The sequence below is a fragment of the Musca domestica genome, unplaced genomic scaffold (genome assembly GCF_030504385.1).
Source record: "Musca domestica strain aabys unplaced genomic scaffold, Musca_domestica.polishedcontigs.V.1.1 36, whole genome shotgun sequence".
NCBI lineage: Eukaryota > Metazoa > Arthropoda > Insecta > Diptera > Muscidae > Musca > Musca domestica.
Genome location: NW_026712318.1, coordinates 8,836,144 through 8,855,773, shown reverse-complemented (window position 1 = coordinate 8,855,773; position 19,630 = coordinate 8,836,144). Strand labels below are relative to the sequence as shown.

The 19,630-nt window shown below is 35.0% G+C and overlaps 1 protein-coding gene across 2 annotated transcripts in view; it reads left to right on the top strand.

Moving 5' to 3' along the window:
- The first annotated feature begins 2,524 nt into the window (after positions 1 to 2,524).
- Positions 2,525 to 19,630, top strand: part of LOC101892538 (proton-coupled amino acid transporter-like protein CG1139) — a 31,024-nt gene continuing 13,918 nt past the window's right edge. The window contains exon 1 of one of the 2 annotated variants that reach the window (XM_059125983.1): positions 2,525 to 2,733. The gene's annotated coding sequence lies outside the window, so the exon portion shown is untranslated. Of the gene's footprint in view, positions 3,299 to 19,630 lie in introns of both variants that reach the window. The other variant, XM_005176139.4, reaches the window with a different exon arrangement.

Here is a 19,630-nt window from a genome sequence, read left to right as displayed (position 1 = left end):
AGGGACGATTAAACATTTATTTCTAATCAATTTTTCCATTTTCCCATTTCCATTTTTTCTGCGGAATGTAATTTTTGAAAACTATCTACAACTCTCTATAGACGGAATGCCAAAAAAATAAGTACAAAACAGCAATTATTGTGTTTTTAGAACTTAAAATTTATAATTATTTATTATTTTTATTTTTTTTTTTTGTTATTCTCTTTGCCAGATAGAGAGGTTGAACTATGGAGGTAAATGAGCACTCATCTTATGTTAAGACAATTAATTACTTGGTCTGACTGAAAAGTCATTTTGTTGTAATTTTCCGAGAATAACTCATAATTTTTGTCTTATTAATAATGCAGAATGTGTGGTTTTGTCATTACTTTTGGGATACTGGTAATTGATCATAACCATAAACCCTGGTTATGAAAGAAAAAAAAAACAAATTTATTTTCGTATAACCTTATAAAATAACTTCAGATCTTTGAAAATATTTAAACACCCCCAATACAGACGGGCAATTTTTAATCTGTTTGCTTAAATATCTCTGGAATTTATAATTATCATTACACGACAGAATATTTTGTTATATACAGGGTAAGATAAAAAAACTGCAACAAAGTCAAACTCTATAATTTTTACATTTGTTTTTAAAATTTTATTGAATGAAAGCAAAAAATCTCGGAAATAGCATCAACTTTTAGAATAAGTTTAGATATGTTCGAATTGGTCACCTTTGGTACGAATTATGTCCTACAAACGGCCAATGAAACCGCCCGCCACACGCCGCCCGAATGTTGCTTTGCGGTATTTGGCCCATTCCCGGCGAAGCGCTTGCTTGAGGTGATCGACACTTTGGTATTTTTTATTGCCAACCTTGCTTTCTAAAATACTCCTGACACAATAATCCAACGGATTAGTATAAGGAGATTTTGGTGGCCATTGTGCGCTGGAAATGAAGTGAGGAACCTCGTTTTGTAACCATTCTTGGGTGGCGCGTGCTGAGTGCAATGGTCCTGTTGGAATGTCCAAGGTCTGCGGCAAAAATGTTTGCGTGCCCAAGGGTTTAATACACCCTCCAGAATATTTTCGCGATAATATTCAGTATTCATTCAGATGCCACGGTTTCATTCAGATTAATACAGGCGGAGAGCGACCATCGGCAGTTATGGAGGCCCACACCATCACCATGGAAGGCGCTTGAGTTCTGGTGGCCAACCGAATGTGCATATTTTCAGCTGACCTCTTTGGCAAGTAAACACGATCATTTTGTTTGTTTACAAACAGCTGGACAACGAATGTTTTCTCATCGGGAAACCCAAATTCGGCAGTTCACCACTTTAGGCCAAGCGAAGCAACTCTTTAGCTCTTTTGAGCTTATGTTCTTTCTGTTGCGGTGTAAGTTCTTGCACTTTTTGGAATTTCAATGACATTACCCCGAGCTCATTTTTCAATATTTCTGCTGATGTTGCTGTTTTCTTCCGTTCACTTCCTTGACATCGGGCTATGCTACCAGTATCACGGTAACGAGCGATGGTATGAGACACAAAAGATTTATTCACATTTAAATGCTGTAGTGCTCTAACCATAGCCACCTATGGTTTTCTAGCCAAATATAAAGAATTCACACTATCACGCTTAAATTCCATCACGGATAACTTTTTTTTCTAAAAAATTCTCACCAAAATGCTTTTGCACGCTTGTAAACAATACGATGAGCTGTCACTGGAATAATTTTAACAGATGTCGGGCGAGTAGCTTAGATAGACAGCAGTCTGAATTTGGTTGCGGTTTTTTCATCTCATTCTGTATATTTAAATTTGTACCGATTATCACCAATTTTAATAGGATTCGTTGTCTGTCTAGCCAGGGAATGCCTTTGAAAGACTTATAAGTTATGATGAGATCTATGTCTGAGAAGAACCACTCCCACCTGCCAAATAGCCCATGACTCTTGTTGGATAACATGGCGCATCGCCGTCTTTACATATACTGTAAATGTAGTCAGGACCACTTTTTTCCCATCTTGAGGTCAGATTTCTGATACTACATTGACCAGTCAGTATGTCCACCACGATTCTTAAGTCGGACTTACTAAGTGATATAAGTGAGCTTGTTTTGAGATTACAGGCAAAATGTCCTTTTTAAATGGATTACAATTTTATATGGATAGACCTCATTAGCTCGGCGAGATAAGAGGGTCCATATATATTATCCTATGTCTTGAGCCAATATTTCCAGGTGTTACGTAATTTATGGCCTAATCAACTTATAATGCCCCGAAAACAGTGTTGTAGGGTATAAAGAAAGCTTTATCTGAGGAATTTTAAACAAAATTTTCAAATATTGCAAACGACGACTAATCCAAATTTGCACTTTTCACCTAATTCCGGTGGCAACCCTGTATAAACCTCAGACTGTTTACTGGAAAGAAATGTTTTGATTTTATCCGGCTAGCTTTAATTTAAGCTTTAGCCGTTACTGTAACAATGATGTGAAATTTTCAACGGCGAACGACGTTGCTGTCGCTTTAGCGTAGTAATCGCAACGCCTGCGGAACCAGCGACAGTGGCTTTTGGCTCTGCATTGCCGAAGAGTTTCCGTATGAGTTTAAAACCAATGAAGCGGTCGCTATATGGATTTAGTCGTTAACGCACGGCCAAAACGTACACTTACCGCTCCGAACGCAAGTCGATAAAGAAATCGAAATATATAACGCGCGAAAAGAATTGTTCTGGGTGTAAAGAGGTCAGAACGTCAAAACAAATCAGATCAAACAACACCTGCTACTCACGGTGACACTTGAGTGATAATAAATTTTGAAAAGTTTATTTCTTTCGAAAGCGATTGGAAATAAATTCAAATTGTGCCGGTGCGGAAGTGTGCAAAGTTTTTTCTCCTTCCTTAACTTTTTCATATATAATTGAGATCCAAAAAATCAGAAAATTTTGAAAAAAAAACCAACAACAAAAAAAATATTTACAAATTCAATATTTACTTAACACTTTTCGTGGTCTCGAAATAATTGCTTGCTTACGTATATTACACCTTACGAAAAAAAGATGTGTTAATTTTTAAATTGCATAGCATCAAAATCTGAAATCACACAGTAGAGTATTTTCGGTAGATGTTTTCCTTTTTTTTGCAACAATAACAAAAGTAATTTATTAAAAAAATCAACAAGAACAGCAACAACATCAACCAAAGAATTATTTACAATTTATTCAAGTACTCACTGGCTGTCACTGGTATTTAAATTAAAATATCATTGAAATCCCCAGTAGTTGTTGCTCATAACTACTAAACACTCACGGTTAGTACATTGCAAATACAAATTTACTTACATATATTTATTTACCGCTTTAATTTGTATAAATAATAATTAATAGTGGTTTGAGTTTTGTTTTTTTGTTTTTGTGATTCTTTCTTATTTTTTTGTTGACGACATTGCCCAAGAACTTTGTTTTTTCTTCGCATTGCAAGATCATAAGCTAACCGGCGGCGACGGAAACGGAAGCTTATATTAATATGCTACATACATATAAGAACAAGTAGAAAAAAACATAAATCTAAGTTGTATTTATGTTTTTCTCATTATCTTCAAAATTGAATAAAATTTTCCATTATGGTTTCCTTATTTTATGTCAGTCGAATATCAGAATATCAAAAATATAAATCAAATCCAAAACATACTTTAAATCGGGTGCTACCTTTATTTTATATGGCTTATGTTGATGCTCGGATTATTTTTATATTATTATCACGGTAGGTATTTGTATCCTGATAAAGAAAAAATATTTCCTAGTGGGAGAAATACCTTTATGAGGAAAGTAGATATATTGGGCCGATATCTAACATCTTTACATTAGAACAAGTGAAAAAACATTAAATTCGGCCGGGCCGAACTTTTAATACCCTCTACCTTTGAGTAAAGGAAACATTTTTATATAGAAGTATCTGAATTCAAGCGTGTGAGTAATGCCGTTATATGGGGCCATACCAAAACGGGAACGTCTATGGAAAATTTTATTCTTCAAGGATTGTCTTCTAAAATACCGAATTTGAAACAATTATGTGTGTAAATGTGACTAGGATTATAATAATACCAAATATCTGTGGGTGTCGTAATATGTACGCTATAGGAAAACGTGGAACTAAATATTCAATGTTCTGCAACCGGGCTAGAACAGATTATGAATTACAAATACCAATGTTTAGCAAGTCCGTGAAAAAATGTGGCAAAAATCGTCAAAATACCGAATATCGGAAGGTACCGTTATATGGGGGACTTACCAAAATGTGGAACTATATATGGAATGTTTCGCCACACGAGGTAGAACCCATTATGACCTTCAAATACCAATTTTTAGACAAATTCGCGAAAAGATGTGGCAATATACCGAATATCGGGAGGTATCGTTATATGGGGACCTATACACAGTGTGTTCCGCCACACGAGGTAGAAACTATTATGGCCTACATATACCAATTTTAAGACAATTTCGTGAAAAAATGTGGCAAAAATCATATGGGGACTATACCCAAAACGTGGACCGATATATCTCGTTTTCAATACCAACCGTCCTAGACATAATACAAATTTTTCTGCTAAAAATTGTTCTGTTCTAGATTAAATAATAAAGGCTGTATTGTCATTTCAACAGACAGAGGACCGGACAGACGGGCATCGTTAAATCGACTTAGAATTTTATTCTGATTATGAATATAAATTCTTTATGAGGTCTATGACGAATATTTAGGGATGTTACAAACGGAATGACAAAGTTAATATACCCTCCTTTCCAAGGTGAAGGGTATAAAAATATGGGGATTTGTGAAATTTGAAAAGAATCGGATGCCATTTTACGAGCTTTTTGTTATTCAAAACTTTCCCCCCCCATTTATGGGGCTGGTACCAGAAGAGTGAGCCGATTTTTTCCATCTTCACACCAGGGAAAATAAAGAGAATCTGATGCTTATTTGGTATATATGAGCTTGATGGTTATTCAACATATTGGCCCTTTGTGGATAAGGTGGATCGATATATCGCATCTTCACACCAGATGTTGTATTAATAGAATTATTTTGATGTGCAGAGTTTGAAAGGAATCGAATGCTCATTTCGCGTTTTAATCAAAATGCTGACTTGTTGTGGGGGAGATACCAGAAGTATTTGCCCAATATATTCCATCTACCTGCCAGATGTTCTATTGCTTGAAATGCTGACAAGTGACAAATTTGAAGAAAATCGGGATCTTATGTCACCTTTTGTAAGAGTTATAATTATTCAAAATGTTCACCCTTTATGGGGGAGGTACTTGATAGAGTCGCACCTGATTAGGACTGATAAAAACATTAGAATTTGCAAAATTAGGACAAAATTGGATTATCCTTTCCTGTTTTATAAGCTAATTTTTTTTCTATGAAAATGTTGACTTTTTTGTGGGCGAGGTATCAGAAGGAGTGGGCCGATATTTTATCCATCTCCGAACTCGAAGTTTGACAATAATATTACGATGTACAAAGTTTGGACCAAATCGGATACCTCATTCGAAAGTTATCATCCGCACTAGAGAGACAGACGGACGGCCGAACATCGCTAGATCGACTTCAAATGTCCCTAAATGGATTTGGTCCAAAGAGACCTAGGATCCATAAACGTAGTTCGATGAGAGATTAGAAATACTATTGATCGCGTAGGCGGAGTTGGCTACTTATAGAAACTCTTAAACTTAAAAAGAAAACTATTGACCATATATCCCAAAGGAGAAACCATCAAACTTTCGGCCGGGGCGAAGAGAGATTATTAATACACTTTTTTAGTTGGACACTCATTAGAGGAGTCCATGCCATAACGTCTATTATCAATATCTTAAGCGCTGAAATATAAATTGACATATGTGTGATGCCATTATGGAAAAACAAGAGTGCAGATCATAATGTGGTATATAGTTCTTATAGCCCCATAATGGACCCCTTTTCGGCTTTTTAAGGGTTTTCAAAAAGTTCCGGTATGAAACTATGGATTTTCTTGTATTGCACCCGAACCTCTTAAAATATACCATCATATGACTATTTGTTTGAAACGTTTTTCCATAAGCTGATACTTATATTTTATATTTCGAATCAGTGAACTTTCGAAGCAAGAAAAAAATATTTTCCCATAAATATAAAAAAATAAAAATATGTACCTGTGATAAAAATTTGTGGATCTATGCGTCCCAGATCTGCCGACCTAAAATAAATTTGAGTCAAATTTTGCCCGTTTGAGGTGATTTCCATAGGCGGACAGACAGATTGTAAATTTTTAGTTTTTTTTTTTTTTGGCAATTTTTTATAAAAATCTCTTTTTATCAACATTTTTAATATTGATAACTATCATAAACTTTAAATTTAGTGCCCAATTTTGTCCAAATTTCACACATCCCAATATTTCGTTCAAAATCATAACTCACATATATAGTCTATTTATAGGAATAAGTTAAAAGTGGCTTAAATAGCGACAAAACGAGTTTGTTTTCTCTAATGAGGATATGAACAAATCAGTCCTGCCGAATCTGCGAGCTCTACTCCTTTAAAATAAACAAATTAAAAACCAATTAAGAAAGTGTTTTGTGTATCGAATTTTATTAAGCGTTTGAAAGACAGACTACAATCCATACCGTTATATTAATGCCAATTGCATGCCATTTTCCTGACGACGTATGAAGTGCTTTAATCAGTTAGGCTAATACTTTATTCTTCAAGGCATTCGTTTTATTTTTCTAGTATAATTAGAAGAAACATTAGAAATGTATTCCTTCTTATGCAATTTATTTTCAGTTCCAAAATCAAAAACGCTGACCAAAAATAATGGTCGGCGATGTACATGTGATACAATTTTCTCGGAAATAAATCACAATTGTACTCACGCGCACAGAAATTATTTCAAGCAAAGAAATGCATTTGTATTTTATAAACAAACATAATTTAATTCACACTTAGAAAAGTGTTAGTGGCGTCATTCCGATGATAGATCAATATTGAAACGAAAATAAAACCAAAACATTAAAACCCTTGTATACGCGAAAAATTGAAATGTCTTTAAATCAATTGGGAATGCCACGCAATGATTCAGAATTTTTTGTTTTGACGATTTTTCATAGTTTTTATACCCCACAAAACTATGTGTTAGAGGTATTATAAAAAAATGTTTGTAACACCTTGAAATGTTGGTCATAGGCTCACGATGTTACATAACGATCTTCCAATCTCGTCGAGCTGACTAGATCTAGCTATATGTGTCCAAATGTCTTTCATGTTAATTTGTAATCACGCTACAGTGGCAATTATCATCCGAACCTCACAAATTTTTTCATGGAGTTAGTGTTATAAGCCTATTGTTGAGGGTGACGGTGGAAAAATCTTAAGGGATTAAATGGATTAAAAACTATATTTACGCTAAGTTTGTAGTCGCTGGGTCATAATTATAGACCAATCGACGCTTTGTATTGCATGGAGTATAAGCCTACCATTTTGGATACTATTTAGCGGCTGAAATGGACCAAAAATTTTGTGTGAAAAATGTAAATACACCAAATTGCTATAGTTTTGGAAAAACATTTTGAATGTGAAATTTGGCTTCTTTTCGTAGAAGCAAATTTGGGTGATGTTCCCACTTCATCAAAAACCGATATTTTACTTCTGTCATATTTTAGAGAACTTAGGATTTTGTTTGGTAAATAATAATCCTACAAAAGTATCAATAAGATCAAACATCAGCTTCGAAATCGGAAAAGAACACATCACTTGTAAACCCTACTACTCCAAAATCAGGTGACAATCAGTTTAAATTTAGAAATAGCTCCCATATATATCTTCAACCGATTTCGGGTTAATTGTGCACCAATTAGCCAATATCAATCCGAATGGAATACAGTTCAGAAGCTAGTAGCTCAAATTTTGTTGAAAAACGGTTCAGATATAGCTCTCATATATATGTTTCATCCGATTTGGTGTCAAAGTCCCTCACATGCCTAATATGCACTCCACAAAAATAATCTTTGATACCAGATATCAGATACACATCAGAAATAAGAGTTTAAAACTTTATCAAGATCGGTTCAAATTTGGATATAGCTCACATATATATATTTATCCGATTTCTTATTTTATGTGCACCAAATCGCTAATATTAGCCCAAATGGACTGAATTTCGGCACTTCCGACGGAATTCAGCCTCAAAGCAAGTGCTTTAAATTTTTGTGAAAATCGGCTCAGATATACAGGGTGAGATAAAAAACTGCAACCAACTTCAGACTGGTGGCTGGAAAGCCACAAGTGGCTATCGTTAGAGCACTCCAGCATTTAAATGTGAATAAATCTTTTGTGTCTCGTTCCATCGCTCGTTACCTCGTTGATACTGATAGCCCGACGTCAAGGAAGTGCACGGAAGGAAACAGCAACATCAGCAGAAATGTTCGAAAGGAAAAAAGCGACTTGATCGAAACCCACGCCGCAGTGGCCGAAACATATCGGAATATTCCATTCGGCAAATATTGAAAAATGAGCTCGGGGTAAAGCCATTGAAATTTCAAGGAGTGCAAGAATTTACGCCGCAACAGAAAGAAAATAGACTCAAAAGAGCTAAAGAGTTGCTTCTCTTGGCCGAAAGTGGTGAACTGCCGAGTTTGGTTTTCTCGAATGAGAAAACATTCGTTGTCCAACAGTTTGTAAACAAACGCCGACCGAAGAGGTCAGCTGAAAATGTGCACATTGGGTTGACCACCAGAACTCATGCGCCGGCCATGGTGTAGTTGTGGGCCGCCATAAAAGCCGATGGTCACTCCCCGCTTGTATTACTCGATCGTGGCATCAGAATAAATGCCGAATTGCCTTGGGCACGCAAACATTTTGATCGCAGACCTTGGACATTCAAACAGGACTCAGCACCATCGCACTCAGCACGCGCCTCCCAAGAATGGTTACAAAATAAGGTTCCTCGCTTCATTTCCAGCGCCCAATGGCCACCAAAATCTCCGGATACCAATCCGTTGGACTATTGTGTCTGGAGCATTTTGGAAAGCATGGTTGGCACTAAAAAATACCAAAGTGTCGATCATCAAAAGCAAGCGCTTCGCCGGGAATGGGCCAAAATACCGCAGAGCAACATTCGGGCAGCGTGTCACGGTGAGGGTCATAATTCGTGCCAAAGGTGACCAATTCGAACAAATCTAAACTTATTCTAAAATTTGATGCTATTTCCGACATTTTTTACTTTCATTCAATAATATTTAAAAAAAATGTAAAAATTATGGCGTTTGATTTTGTTGCAGTTTTTTATCTCACTCTGTAGACAATGTTTTGTCAGTATCGAATGTTAAGCAATTCTGTTAGAAAATGAGGCTTAATTCGTCAAAATACCAAATATCGGGAGGGACAGTTATATGAGGGCCTTCGTTGATCAACATGGCCCATTTACGAACTTTACCTGTCTACTGACAAAATACCGTACGACAAAGATAATACACTCTCTATAGTATGGTGGTGGGTTGAAATAATACCACAGTCCCGGGATCCTATTCTGTAACTATTTACGAACTTTTCTCATTAATTATTTTACAAAAATATCATTTGTCAATAACAAGAGTAATTAAAAGTTACCGAATAGGCCTAGAATATGATTTGAAAAAATTAGATTTGAGTCATATTTTCCAACAGATTTTATTATTGTTTTTTTTTTCTTTGTTTTGTGTTTTGAATTGTCTGTAAATAAAAACGCCTTTACAAAAATGTACGACATTGAGTCCGCAATTGTCCATAGACCCCATATATCCGCATATTGAGGGAAATGTAGACAACTTATTGCTGGACACATTTGGTTGAGGGTATACATTAAATAAGACTACTTTTTTCTAATATCTATTATCTTAAGTTTCAAATAATTACTTCCTTAATTTTCAGCAGGTTTTAATTGTATAACGTTCCTAAAAAGTAGTTTGGTCGGATTTTCTGTATGCCACTACAGTCATTATTCATACCCATTTAACTCAAGCAATAGTACTTATATGTCGATACAAAGATTTGTTGTCTAAATTAAAATGTTTGGAAAAAGGGTCTGCTGATTTCTCGACAGACCATGGATTCATACCAAGTACGTAGCGTAACTCAGATTCTCTCCTCTCTCGCACTCTCTGTCTCTTTCTACGAAATTTAGAAACAAAAAAGCATACATCTTGTATTTGCCAGGATTTTAGAAATATCGTTTCTTTATTTTGCAAATATAACATGTTTAAATACACATACAAAAATTCAATTTGTTTACCCTGTATTTTGCCGTATATTTTTCAAGAAAAAAAAAAATACAAATTGCGTTCTTGAAAAAAGGCAAATTCAAAAATTCACTTTGAATTCTTTAACCTAGAATTGAAAATAAATTAGCAAATTTCGTAAATTTCACACATTCACACATCAAAAATGTTAATCTTTAAATTAATTTTTTTTTCGATCATATTAACTCAAATTCAAAAAAAAAAAAATGTAAATTCGCTTCGAACACACATTAAATATGCGTTAGATGTTATAGCCAATTTGACATTGTCTAAATGCAAAGTTCAATGTTCTTTTTTTCCTCTTCGCCTCCATTGAATGTGGCAGTAAGCTTAAAGCTGATTGTTGTAGAGAACTGACCTACCCAAATAGTCTAATATCAATTGCGCAGAAGTGTCGACTTGATAAACAATTTATAGAAAAAAAAACAAGTTTTGTCTTTGGAACAGCAAAAAATTGTACTCTTGGTTAGCCTTGGCGTTAAAAGTTGTTTGAGGCGAAAAAAATGGTATTAAGTAGCTCACAAAAGGTTGAAATAGCAGTAAAGCACACATTGCAGAATTCGTAGTGTGTTGAACAGCTTCAAACACTTTTGCTTGCTTCAACAAGCAACCAATAAAAATGACGTTAATTTCAGGTAGGCTGGGCGTTTTATTCCTCTACTTCGAAGAAAAAAAAACAGAAGATTGAAACTGGTACAAACTTATTAAAACCGATTATGTCTAGTTTTCAAAATTTAAATGCTTCTCTTTCAAAAGGAAAGAGTAAACCGAAGATATAATTTTGTATATATTGGGATATTCGTAGATTTTTGATTTTATGAAAGAAATTACACTGTGCAACACAAAAAATATTTGCAGGAAAAATCCAGCAGATCATTAAAGTAGAGCTTCCATGTTGGAAAATGCGTTCTTTGTATAGGGTAAAAACTATATAAAGGACTTAACAAAGTTTGGCCTAACAACCCGAAACTTCTTTAGGGTTTTGATCTGCAAACCAGAATTATTAAATCAGACTGGCTATTGGACAGTGGCATTATGAGCACATATTTTTCGTCATTCCGTTTGAAACTCATCGAAATAAATATTTTAGACATAAAAATTATATATATTCTTGATCAGCGCAAAATACTAGGACGATTTAGTACAGTCCGGCCGTCTGTTGTAATCACGCTAGAGTCAAAACGAATAAAGATAGGAAGCTAGAATTGTGCGAAAATTATTATTTTGTCTGCAGGCAGGTCAAGTTCGAAGATGGACTATAACGGTTCACGATATCGTAGCCCCCATATCATGGTACCTCCCGATATTCGGTATTTATATGATTGTAGCCAAATTTTTCAATGAAATTGTCTAAAAATCCACAAAAGGAGTGCCTTCCGAGTAATTTACAACCTGGAAGAGTGTTGTCAATATAAGTTCATGATATCGTATATCCCTCATATAACGGTACTTCCCGATATTCGGTATTTTGATGATTTTAGCATATTAAGAGTTCGTAATGGTAAGTACCGTCTTTGACAGAAAATTGTTTTTGCAGGTACACATCTTTGTATAGCCCCAATATAACGGTACCTCCCGATATTCGATACGTTGTTGATTTTAGCGACATTATTCACCGGAAATGTTTCAAATTTGGTATTTGATGTTCGTAATGTATGCTATGCCTGTGACAGAAAATTGTCTGTGCAGGTCCACGTCTTCGTATAGCCCCCATATAACGGTACGGATTTTAGCGACATTATTCACCGGAATTGTTTCAAATTTTGTATTTTGAGTTCGTAATGGATACTACAGCCTAAGACAGAAAATTGTCTGTTCAGGTCCACGTCTTCGTATAGCCCCCATATATTGGTAACTCCAGATATTCGGTTTCGCATTTGAATATTGTAATGGCTTATGACCAAAGGTACTTATGCGGGTTGTCGTTTGACCCTTAAATACCAACTACCTTCGATATTCCTAAGATCTAAACAGAATATTTAACCGATTTTATTATTTTTTTTTTTTTGAAAATTTTCAAATTCCTTCCACATGGTGAAGGGTATTCAAAGTTTGGCCTGGCCGAACTTACCGATTTTTTACTTGTTTTTTAACAAAGTTTTTTTTTTTTTTTATTACCAGATTTTAAAATATTTGTTCATGGCACATATCGAATCTACAAATTTCATTTGTTCATTCAAAACTTTGACCTTTTGTGAGGGAGGTACCTGAAGGAATGGTCCGAATACCATCTTCATAGCAGATCTTTTGTTGATGGAAATATTGTTATGTACCAAGCTTGAATGGAATCGGATGTTAATTTCGTGTTTTATGAGCTTTATGAATATTCAACATTTTGACCCTTTGTGGGGGAGGTACCAGAAGGAGTGCACCGATATATCCCATCTTCACACAAGGTTTTGGTTTAATAAAAATAGTGTAATGTGTGTAATTTGAAGACAATAGGACCCTTAAATCACATTTAATAAAAGTTAAAATTGGTAAAAATGTTGACCCTTTGTGGGGGAGACACTTGATGGAGTCGGCCGATATTGTCAATTTTCACACCCGACCTAGCACTGATGCAAATATTAGGATTTGCAAAGTTGGAGCAAAATGGGATTATCCTTTCGCTTTTGGTGCAGTAAATTATTTTCTTTGAATATGTTGACATTTTGTGGGGGAGGTACCACAAGGAGTGGACCGATATTGCCTATCTCGGAACTCGATCTAAGTTTGAGAATAATATTGCTATGTACCAAGTTTGGACCAAATCGGACACTCCTTGCGAGAGTTATCGTGCGCACCAACCAGCCAGATAGACGGACAGACATCGCTAGATCGACTCTAAATGTCCTGAAACAGATTTGGCCCATGGAGACCTAGGGTCTAAAACCGTTATTTAGAACTTTAAATATAAAATTTGAAATGATTTAGGTTTTGATTTTTAATTCTATAGATCATTGTTCCCGTTAGGTTACAATTTCAACTGTCATCACTTTTTAAATTATTGCTCCGCCTCTATAACAAATCGAATATAAACCGAAAAAGCCATTAACATTATTTGAAACTTGCATTTATTACAACAGACAATACTGAAAATATATGAAAAAATCGTGATGATTGTAATTTTTTTTTTTTGCAATCTACGTTGTAACAATTCTATCACGTTTCATATTCATTACCAAATGTCAGACCGTAAATGATTTAAACTAAAAGATAAATTGAAGCGTCGGGAATGCTACTAAAGGGGGCTGGTAATATTTATCGTAGCTGTGCAGGTATTTATTAAAATACTTTTTTTCTGCGAAATATTATATGAAATAATTTGTAAAAATACCTATCAAATGAATGGGTGACGGTTTGAATATTAATAAATAATTAATTTAAATAAACGTTAATTTGCTCTTCGGCATTTATTCGTTAATAATTTTAAATTACGTCAGGCTAGAACTGCCACATTGAAGAGTTGACTGTCAAATTCAATAAGGTTACACTGGGTAAAAAAAATAAAATTTTTCTCAAATTATCGAAAAATAGAACTCAATGAATTTTAAAAAGTGGAGCTAAAAAAAGAAGACTTTGAAAAGTCTTAATCGAAAATTAATCTAAATAGAAGAGGCATGTTCCTCCCTCTTCAAGGTTTTTTGAAATTTTCGAATTAAAAATTTTAAAAATTTCTAGCATTTTAGGTGGTATTACTGATATACGAAAGAACACTAGGATTTTTTTTGGTCAAAATCTTAAACCCTCCGGCGAGTCACCAAAGTGAATTTTTCTAAATATGGTTAAAACCTTCTTTTAATCGGGTTCGTAGCAAGTCTTAATATTATGCACATATTTGCCATACAATTATTCTCTGTGTTATAGAATACATCAAAACAGGAATTTATAAATATTAAAAACACATTTATTTCATGCGAGTGTTTGTAAAATTAACCTATAAAACATCATTTTAGAAGCATGACACACATGACAAAAAAAATATTCTTCATCAAATCTCACTATAAGTCAAAAAAAAAAGAAATCTCTCTTTCAATTACACTGTGCAACAATTTTTTTCAAATTACATAAAAACTGAATAAATTACGAAAGCAAAAAAAAGTAAAAAATCTAAGTTAGGCCGGCCGAACATTGAGTAAACTCCACCATTTGGAAGGAACTTGCAAAATGTAAAAAAACTCCGTTGAAATATGTAGCTATAATTTAAAAAAATGTAGAATATCAATATCCGGGGCTATACGAAAACATGTACCCTTACAACCAATAATCTGCTAGAGAAGGAGGTGTCGCTTACGAACCTCAAACACCAAGTTTAAGATAGAAGGTAGTACCCACTACGAACTCCAAATAACAAATTTCAAACAATTCCGTAAAAATGTTGACACAAATCATCATGAGGTCTAAACGTTAACCTATATAGACCATTTTCAATATCAGAAGCCCCGCCAACACATCTGAGTAAAATTTTATCAACCTACTTCATTTCGTTTGGAAGTTAGAATGATTTCTACAGACGGACGGACATCGTTAAACCAACATAGAATTGTATGCTGATCAGGAAGACATATGCTCTGTGGGGTCTAAACGTATATAATAAATTGAACGTCTCCGTTCGCAAACTCTAGAAATCAAAAGTGAACTCAATATCAAATTTAAGCATTTCAGCACAATCCCTTCACCCAGTACCAAATTTAATATGCATATTCAAACAATCTACATCTCTCCATTCTAGACACAAACAGTGACCCAAATGTGTACCATTTAGTACTTTTCGAATAATTATAGTACGCATTGGCAAAACCAGCCCAAGATTCAAAGATCTCAATGTTCAAGATTCTAGCTCTATTCCTTCCCCCAATACCGAACAATTATAGTACGAATTGTCAAAACCACCTCCATATCTAAATCTCAGATACCAAGAGTGACTATAATATGAAATTACAGCTCTTTAATTTCCCCCATACAAAATTTTATACGATTTAGTACTTTTCGTACAATGTTGTACACATTTCCAATGCCACTCCCATACCTCAATTCTAGATAATATCGCCAAGTCCCAAACAGCAATCGTAATATCAAACTTCAGACTTCAAGCACTATCTGCTCACCCAGTACCAAATTGTACCATATATAATACTATTTATTAATTTTCGTGCACTTGAAGTACCCATTTTTAAAATCACATCTTTACCACAAAATGGGACCGCAATACTAACCTGTCCTCCATCAGTGACTCTCGTTGTAAATTTCAGAATTCTAGCTCATTCCGCTTGTCTAATACACAGTATTTAATTTTTAGTACATTTGAGTACTTTTCGTTTTTAGCACGAAGTTGCAAAAAACAATTCTTTAAACATTAAATTTTATGGACCATGCTATGTCTTTGTGCATTTGTTTGTAACATGGAAAAGGAATCAAGATAGACCCGTAGTTACTTTTGAGGATCTTCATAGAATCACTTTCTGAGTCGATATATACATATCAATCCGCCAATGGCCAATATCAATTCAAATGGAGCACATTTTGGCACTTCCGACTGAATTCCGTATACAAACAAACACATCAAATTTCGAGGACATCGCATCCCTCACATGCGGAATATGTACTCCACAAGAGTGATATTTGGAACCAGATAACTTATGGAGCTCAAAAATACCTCTGTCGAATTTATCGAGATCGGATAAGATTAGGATATAGCTTCAATATATTTAATCGATATTAAGTTTATTGTGCACCAAATGGCTAATATAAGCCTAAATGGACTGAATTTTGGAAATTCAGACTGAATTCGTAGTAGCAAAAATTACTTCAAATTTGGTGAAAATCGATTGAGATATAGGGGTTTTAAGTTTCTCTCATGCATAATATGCAATCCACATCAAAAATCGTTGGCACTAGATATCAAATACAGCACAGAAATCTGCTGCTATGGCGTCCCACATCATCACCATGGCCGGCACTTGAGTTCTGGTGACCAACCGAAGGTGCACATTTGCAGCTGACCTATTTGGCAAATAAACACATTGAGACTTAGTATGATTTTGTTCACGTGTCCCATGTGTGACAAATAAGGCGGAGGCTTTAAATATAAATACCAAATAGATTGTCTGCAATTAGAAAATATGGTTTTCTTAAGTATTTTATAATTTGTTTCAAACAGCAACCTATTTGCACATACATTTGTATATAATCTTGTATGGATATGTTTATTGTGTTCCCACTCAAAACAGATGCATTCATTTTTTGGTTTTTGAATTTTTGTTTGTTTGTTGATTGTGACACTTTTAGAATCATTTCTCTGTGGGCTTCCTTCATTGTTGATTATCATTTGGGCTTTGGGTTGAATGCCATAAATTGTCAAAGATTTAGTTTTGCGATTTTCCGTAAAACTGAAGACGAAAAGACAAACGCCAAACACGCGATATATTCCGTATGCCAACAATTAAGTAATATAACCAATATATTTTAATGTCAAATCGGATTATGAAGCTGAATATGGTAATAAATTATAGAATTTAACTATGTGTATGACCAGTGGGGATGGAAAGCAATGAATTATACATGAACGATGTAAATTAGGGTCTATACGACGACATGGCCCTACATAGGTAACTTTTGTCATAAGCCATTACAATATTCAAATGCGAAACTTAAAAAAAATTGGTGAACAATGTAGCTAAAATCATCAGAATACCAAATAACGGGAGGTACCGTTATGTGGGGGCTAAGCGAAGACGTGGACCAGCACAGACAATTTTCTGTCTTAGGCTGTAGTTTCCATATCGAACTTCAAATACCAAATTTGAAACAATTCCGGTGAATAATGTCGCAAAAAACGACAAAGAACCCAAAATCCGGAGGTATCGTAATATGGGGGCTATACGAAGACGTGAACCTGCACAGACAATTTTCTGTCATAGGCTGTAGTATCCATTACGAACATCAAATACCAAATTTTAAAGAATTCCGGTTAACAATGTCGCTAAAATCAACAAAATACCGAATATCGGGAGGTACAATTATATGGGAGCTATACGAATACGTGGACCTGCACAGACAATTTTCTGTCATAAGCTGTAGCATCCATTACGAATCTCAAATACCAAATTTGAAACAATTCCGGTGAATAATGTCCCTCAAATCATCAAAATACCGAATATCGGGAGGTACCGTTATATGGAGGTTATACGAAGACGTGAATTTGCACAGACAATGTTCTGTTTTAGGCTGTAGTATCCATTTCGAACTTCAAATACCAAATTTGAAACAATTCAGGTGAATAATGTCGCTAAAATCATCAAAATGCCGAATACCGGGAAGTACAGTTATATGGGGGCTATACGAAGACGTGGACCTACATGGACCATTTTCAATACCAAAAGTCCTGCAGACATAGTACACATATGAGTAAAATTTTATCAACCTACTTCATTTCGTTCGGAAGCTAGAGTGATTTCCACAGATGGACAGACGGACAGAGGGACGGACATCGCTAAATCGACATAGAATTAAATGCTGATCAAGAATATATATACATTGTGGGATGTAATATGTATATTTCAAGGTGTTACAAACGGAATGACAAACTTAATATACCCTCCATACTATGGTGGGGGGTATAAGAAAATTAGGATAGCATTTTCTGGTGATAACGAATTAGAGGAAGAAGCCCAATGTACTTCTGTATATTAATGGTACTATTTTAAGACCACAAACTTATCTCATCCCAACAGTCTGAAATTGCCTTAGAATTTTAGCTCTATCCACTCATTGAATGGCTATCCTGCAAAATATCCAAAAGCTTCTATCATATATAAACTATACACCAATAATGACCCAAATACTAAAATTTCAGAATTTTAGCTGATCCATATTCCCAAATATTCGGAATTTTTATTTTTTAGTCATATTTTTAAATGAAAATCTCTTTTCTATATATTTACTATCAAACTGATGACCATCCATTTGAGAATCGCTGCAGAATGAAAACTCGTGCTGCCCAATAACATTGGCATTGATCGTTGAAACACTCATAGTAAACGTGAAATAGCACGACAATGAATTCAACAACAGACAGGCAGACAGACAAACATAGAAGCGAACCAACAATCTGACACACAAGACTAATGATAGCGCCTCACAAAAATCGATTTAGTAGGCCAAGAGGGTACTGGGTAATTTTCACTTGTCAATGCCAAAAGTGCTTGCCAGCCAAGAAGCCAGCTCTACACACTGCGGCTAGCAAGCACCTAAGAAATCGTTGAACTACACATGCAACGAACCTTCTTGTCGCGTCGTTCCTCATCCTGGCCAAATAGCTTGTCAGCACAAACACATACTCACACATAAACATAATGAGATCCCGCGCATTTCTTCTAAATGCGAAAGCAAATATATGTGAATTTCCCCGCACACTTTTTGTCTCTCGGTGGAAAATTTGAAGACACACACACACACCTACATGTTGGGCTAAGAGCAAAGCGCATCGAAAGTGCAATAGCTAAATGTTTTCCTCTCTATAATACTCTAACGTCAATGTACGATAATATTCTTTTAAATACTTTTACTACATGCTGTTGCAACAACAATGCACAGTACTTTGGATCGGGTAGTGGTACAATTTGAAATTTTAACGATGGTACCCATACATAAATTGATAATCCAGTAAGGAAAAGTCAAAAGTGGGACGAGGCCGACTATATGATACCATAAACCACTATGCATATTTAGTAGAACTCCCGTAAGAAAAGAATTTATTTGAAGTAGATCATACCACCTAACAACATTTGGCTTTAGAGCAGTTATAATTTGGTTTCAGAGGGAACTAATATATAGCAGGCATACCCAATTCTGAATCGATTTGCACTAAATTTGACGTAGGCATGTTTATATTTTATACCAAATAACATTGCTTAGAATGCATGATATCGCTTCGAGAAGGATTATATTAAAGAAATATATATCGGAGTCGAGTTCCGCCAAATGGAAACGTACGTCTCGAAATTCACGCCATTTGGGCTGATATTAGAAGTTATTTGCATAATAAACCTGAAATCGGATATGGGAGTTACATCCAAATCTGAACCAACCTTGATAAAATTTTGCAGAGGTATTTATGGGCTGTATCTTATATCTGGTACCAATTATCACACTTGTGGGGAGCATATTACGAATGTGAGGGCCTTAAAAACTAAATCGGATGAAACATATATATGGGAGCTATAGCTATATCTGATGTACTTGCTTCTAGACCAAATTCCGTCGGATGTACAAAAATTAAGGACTGTTGGACTGATATTGGCAATTTGGGGCACATATGAGAGCTATATACGAATCTGAACAAATCTTTATAA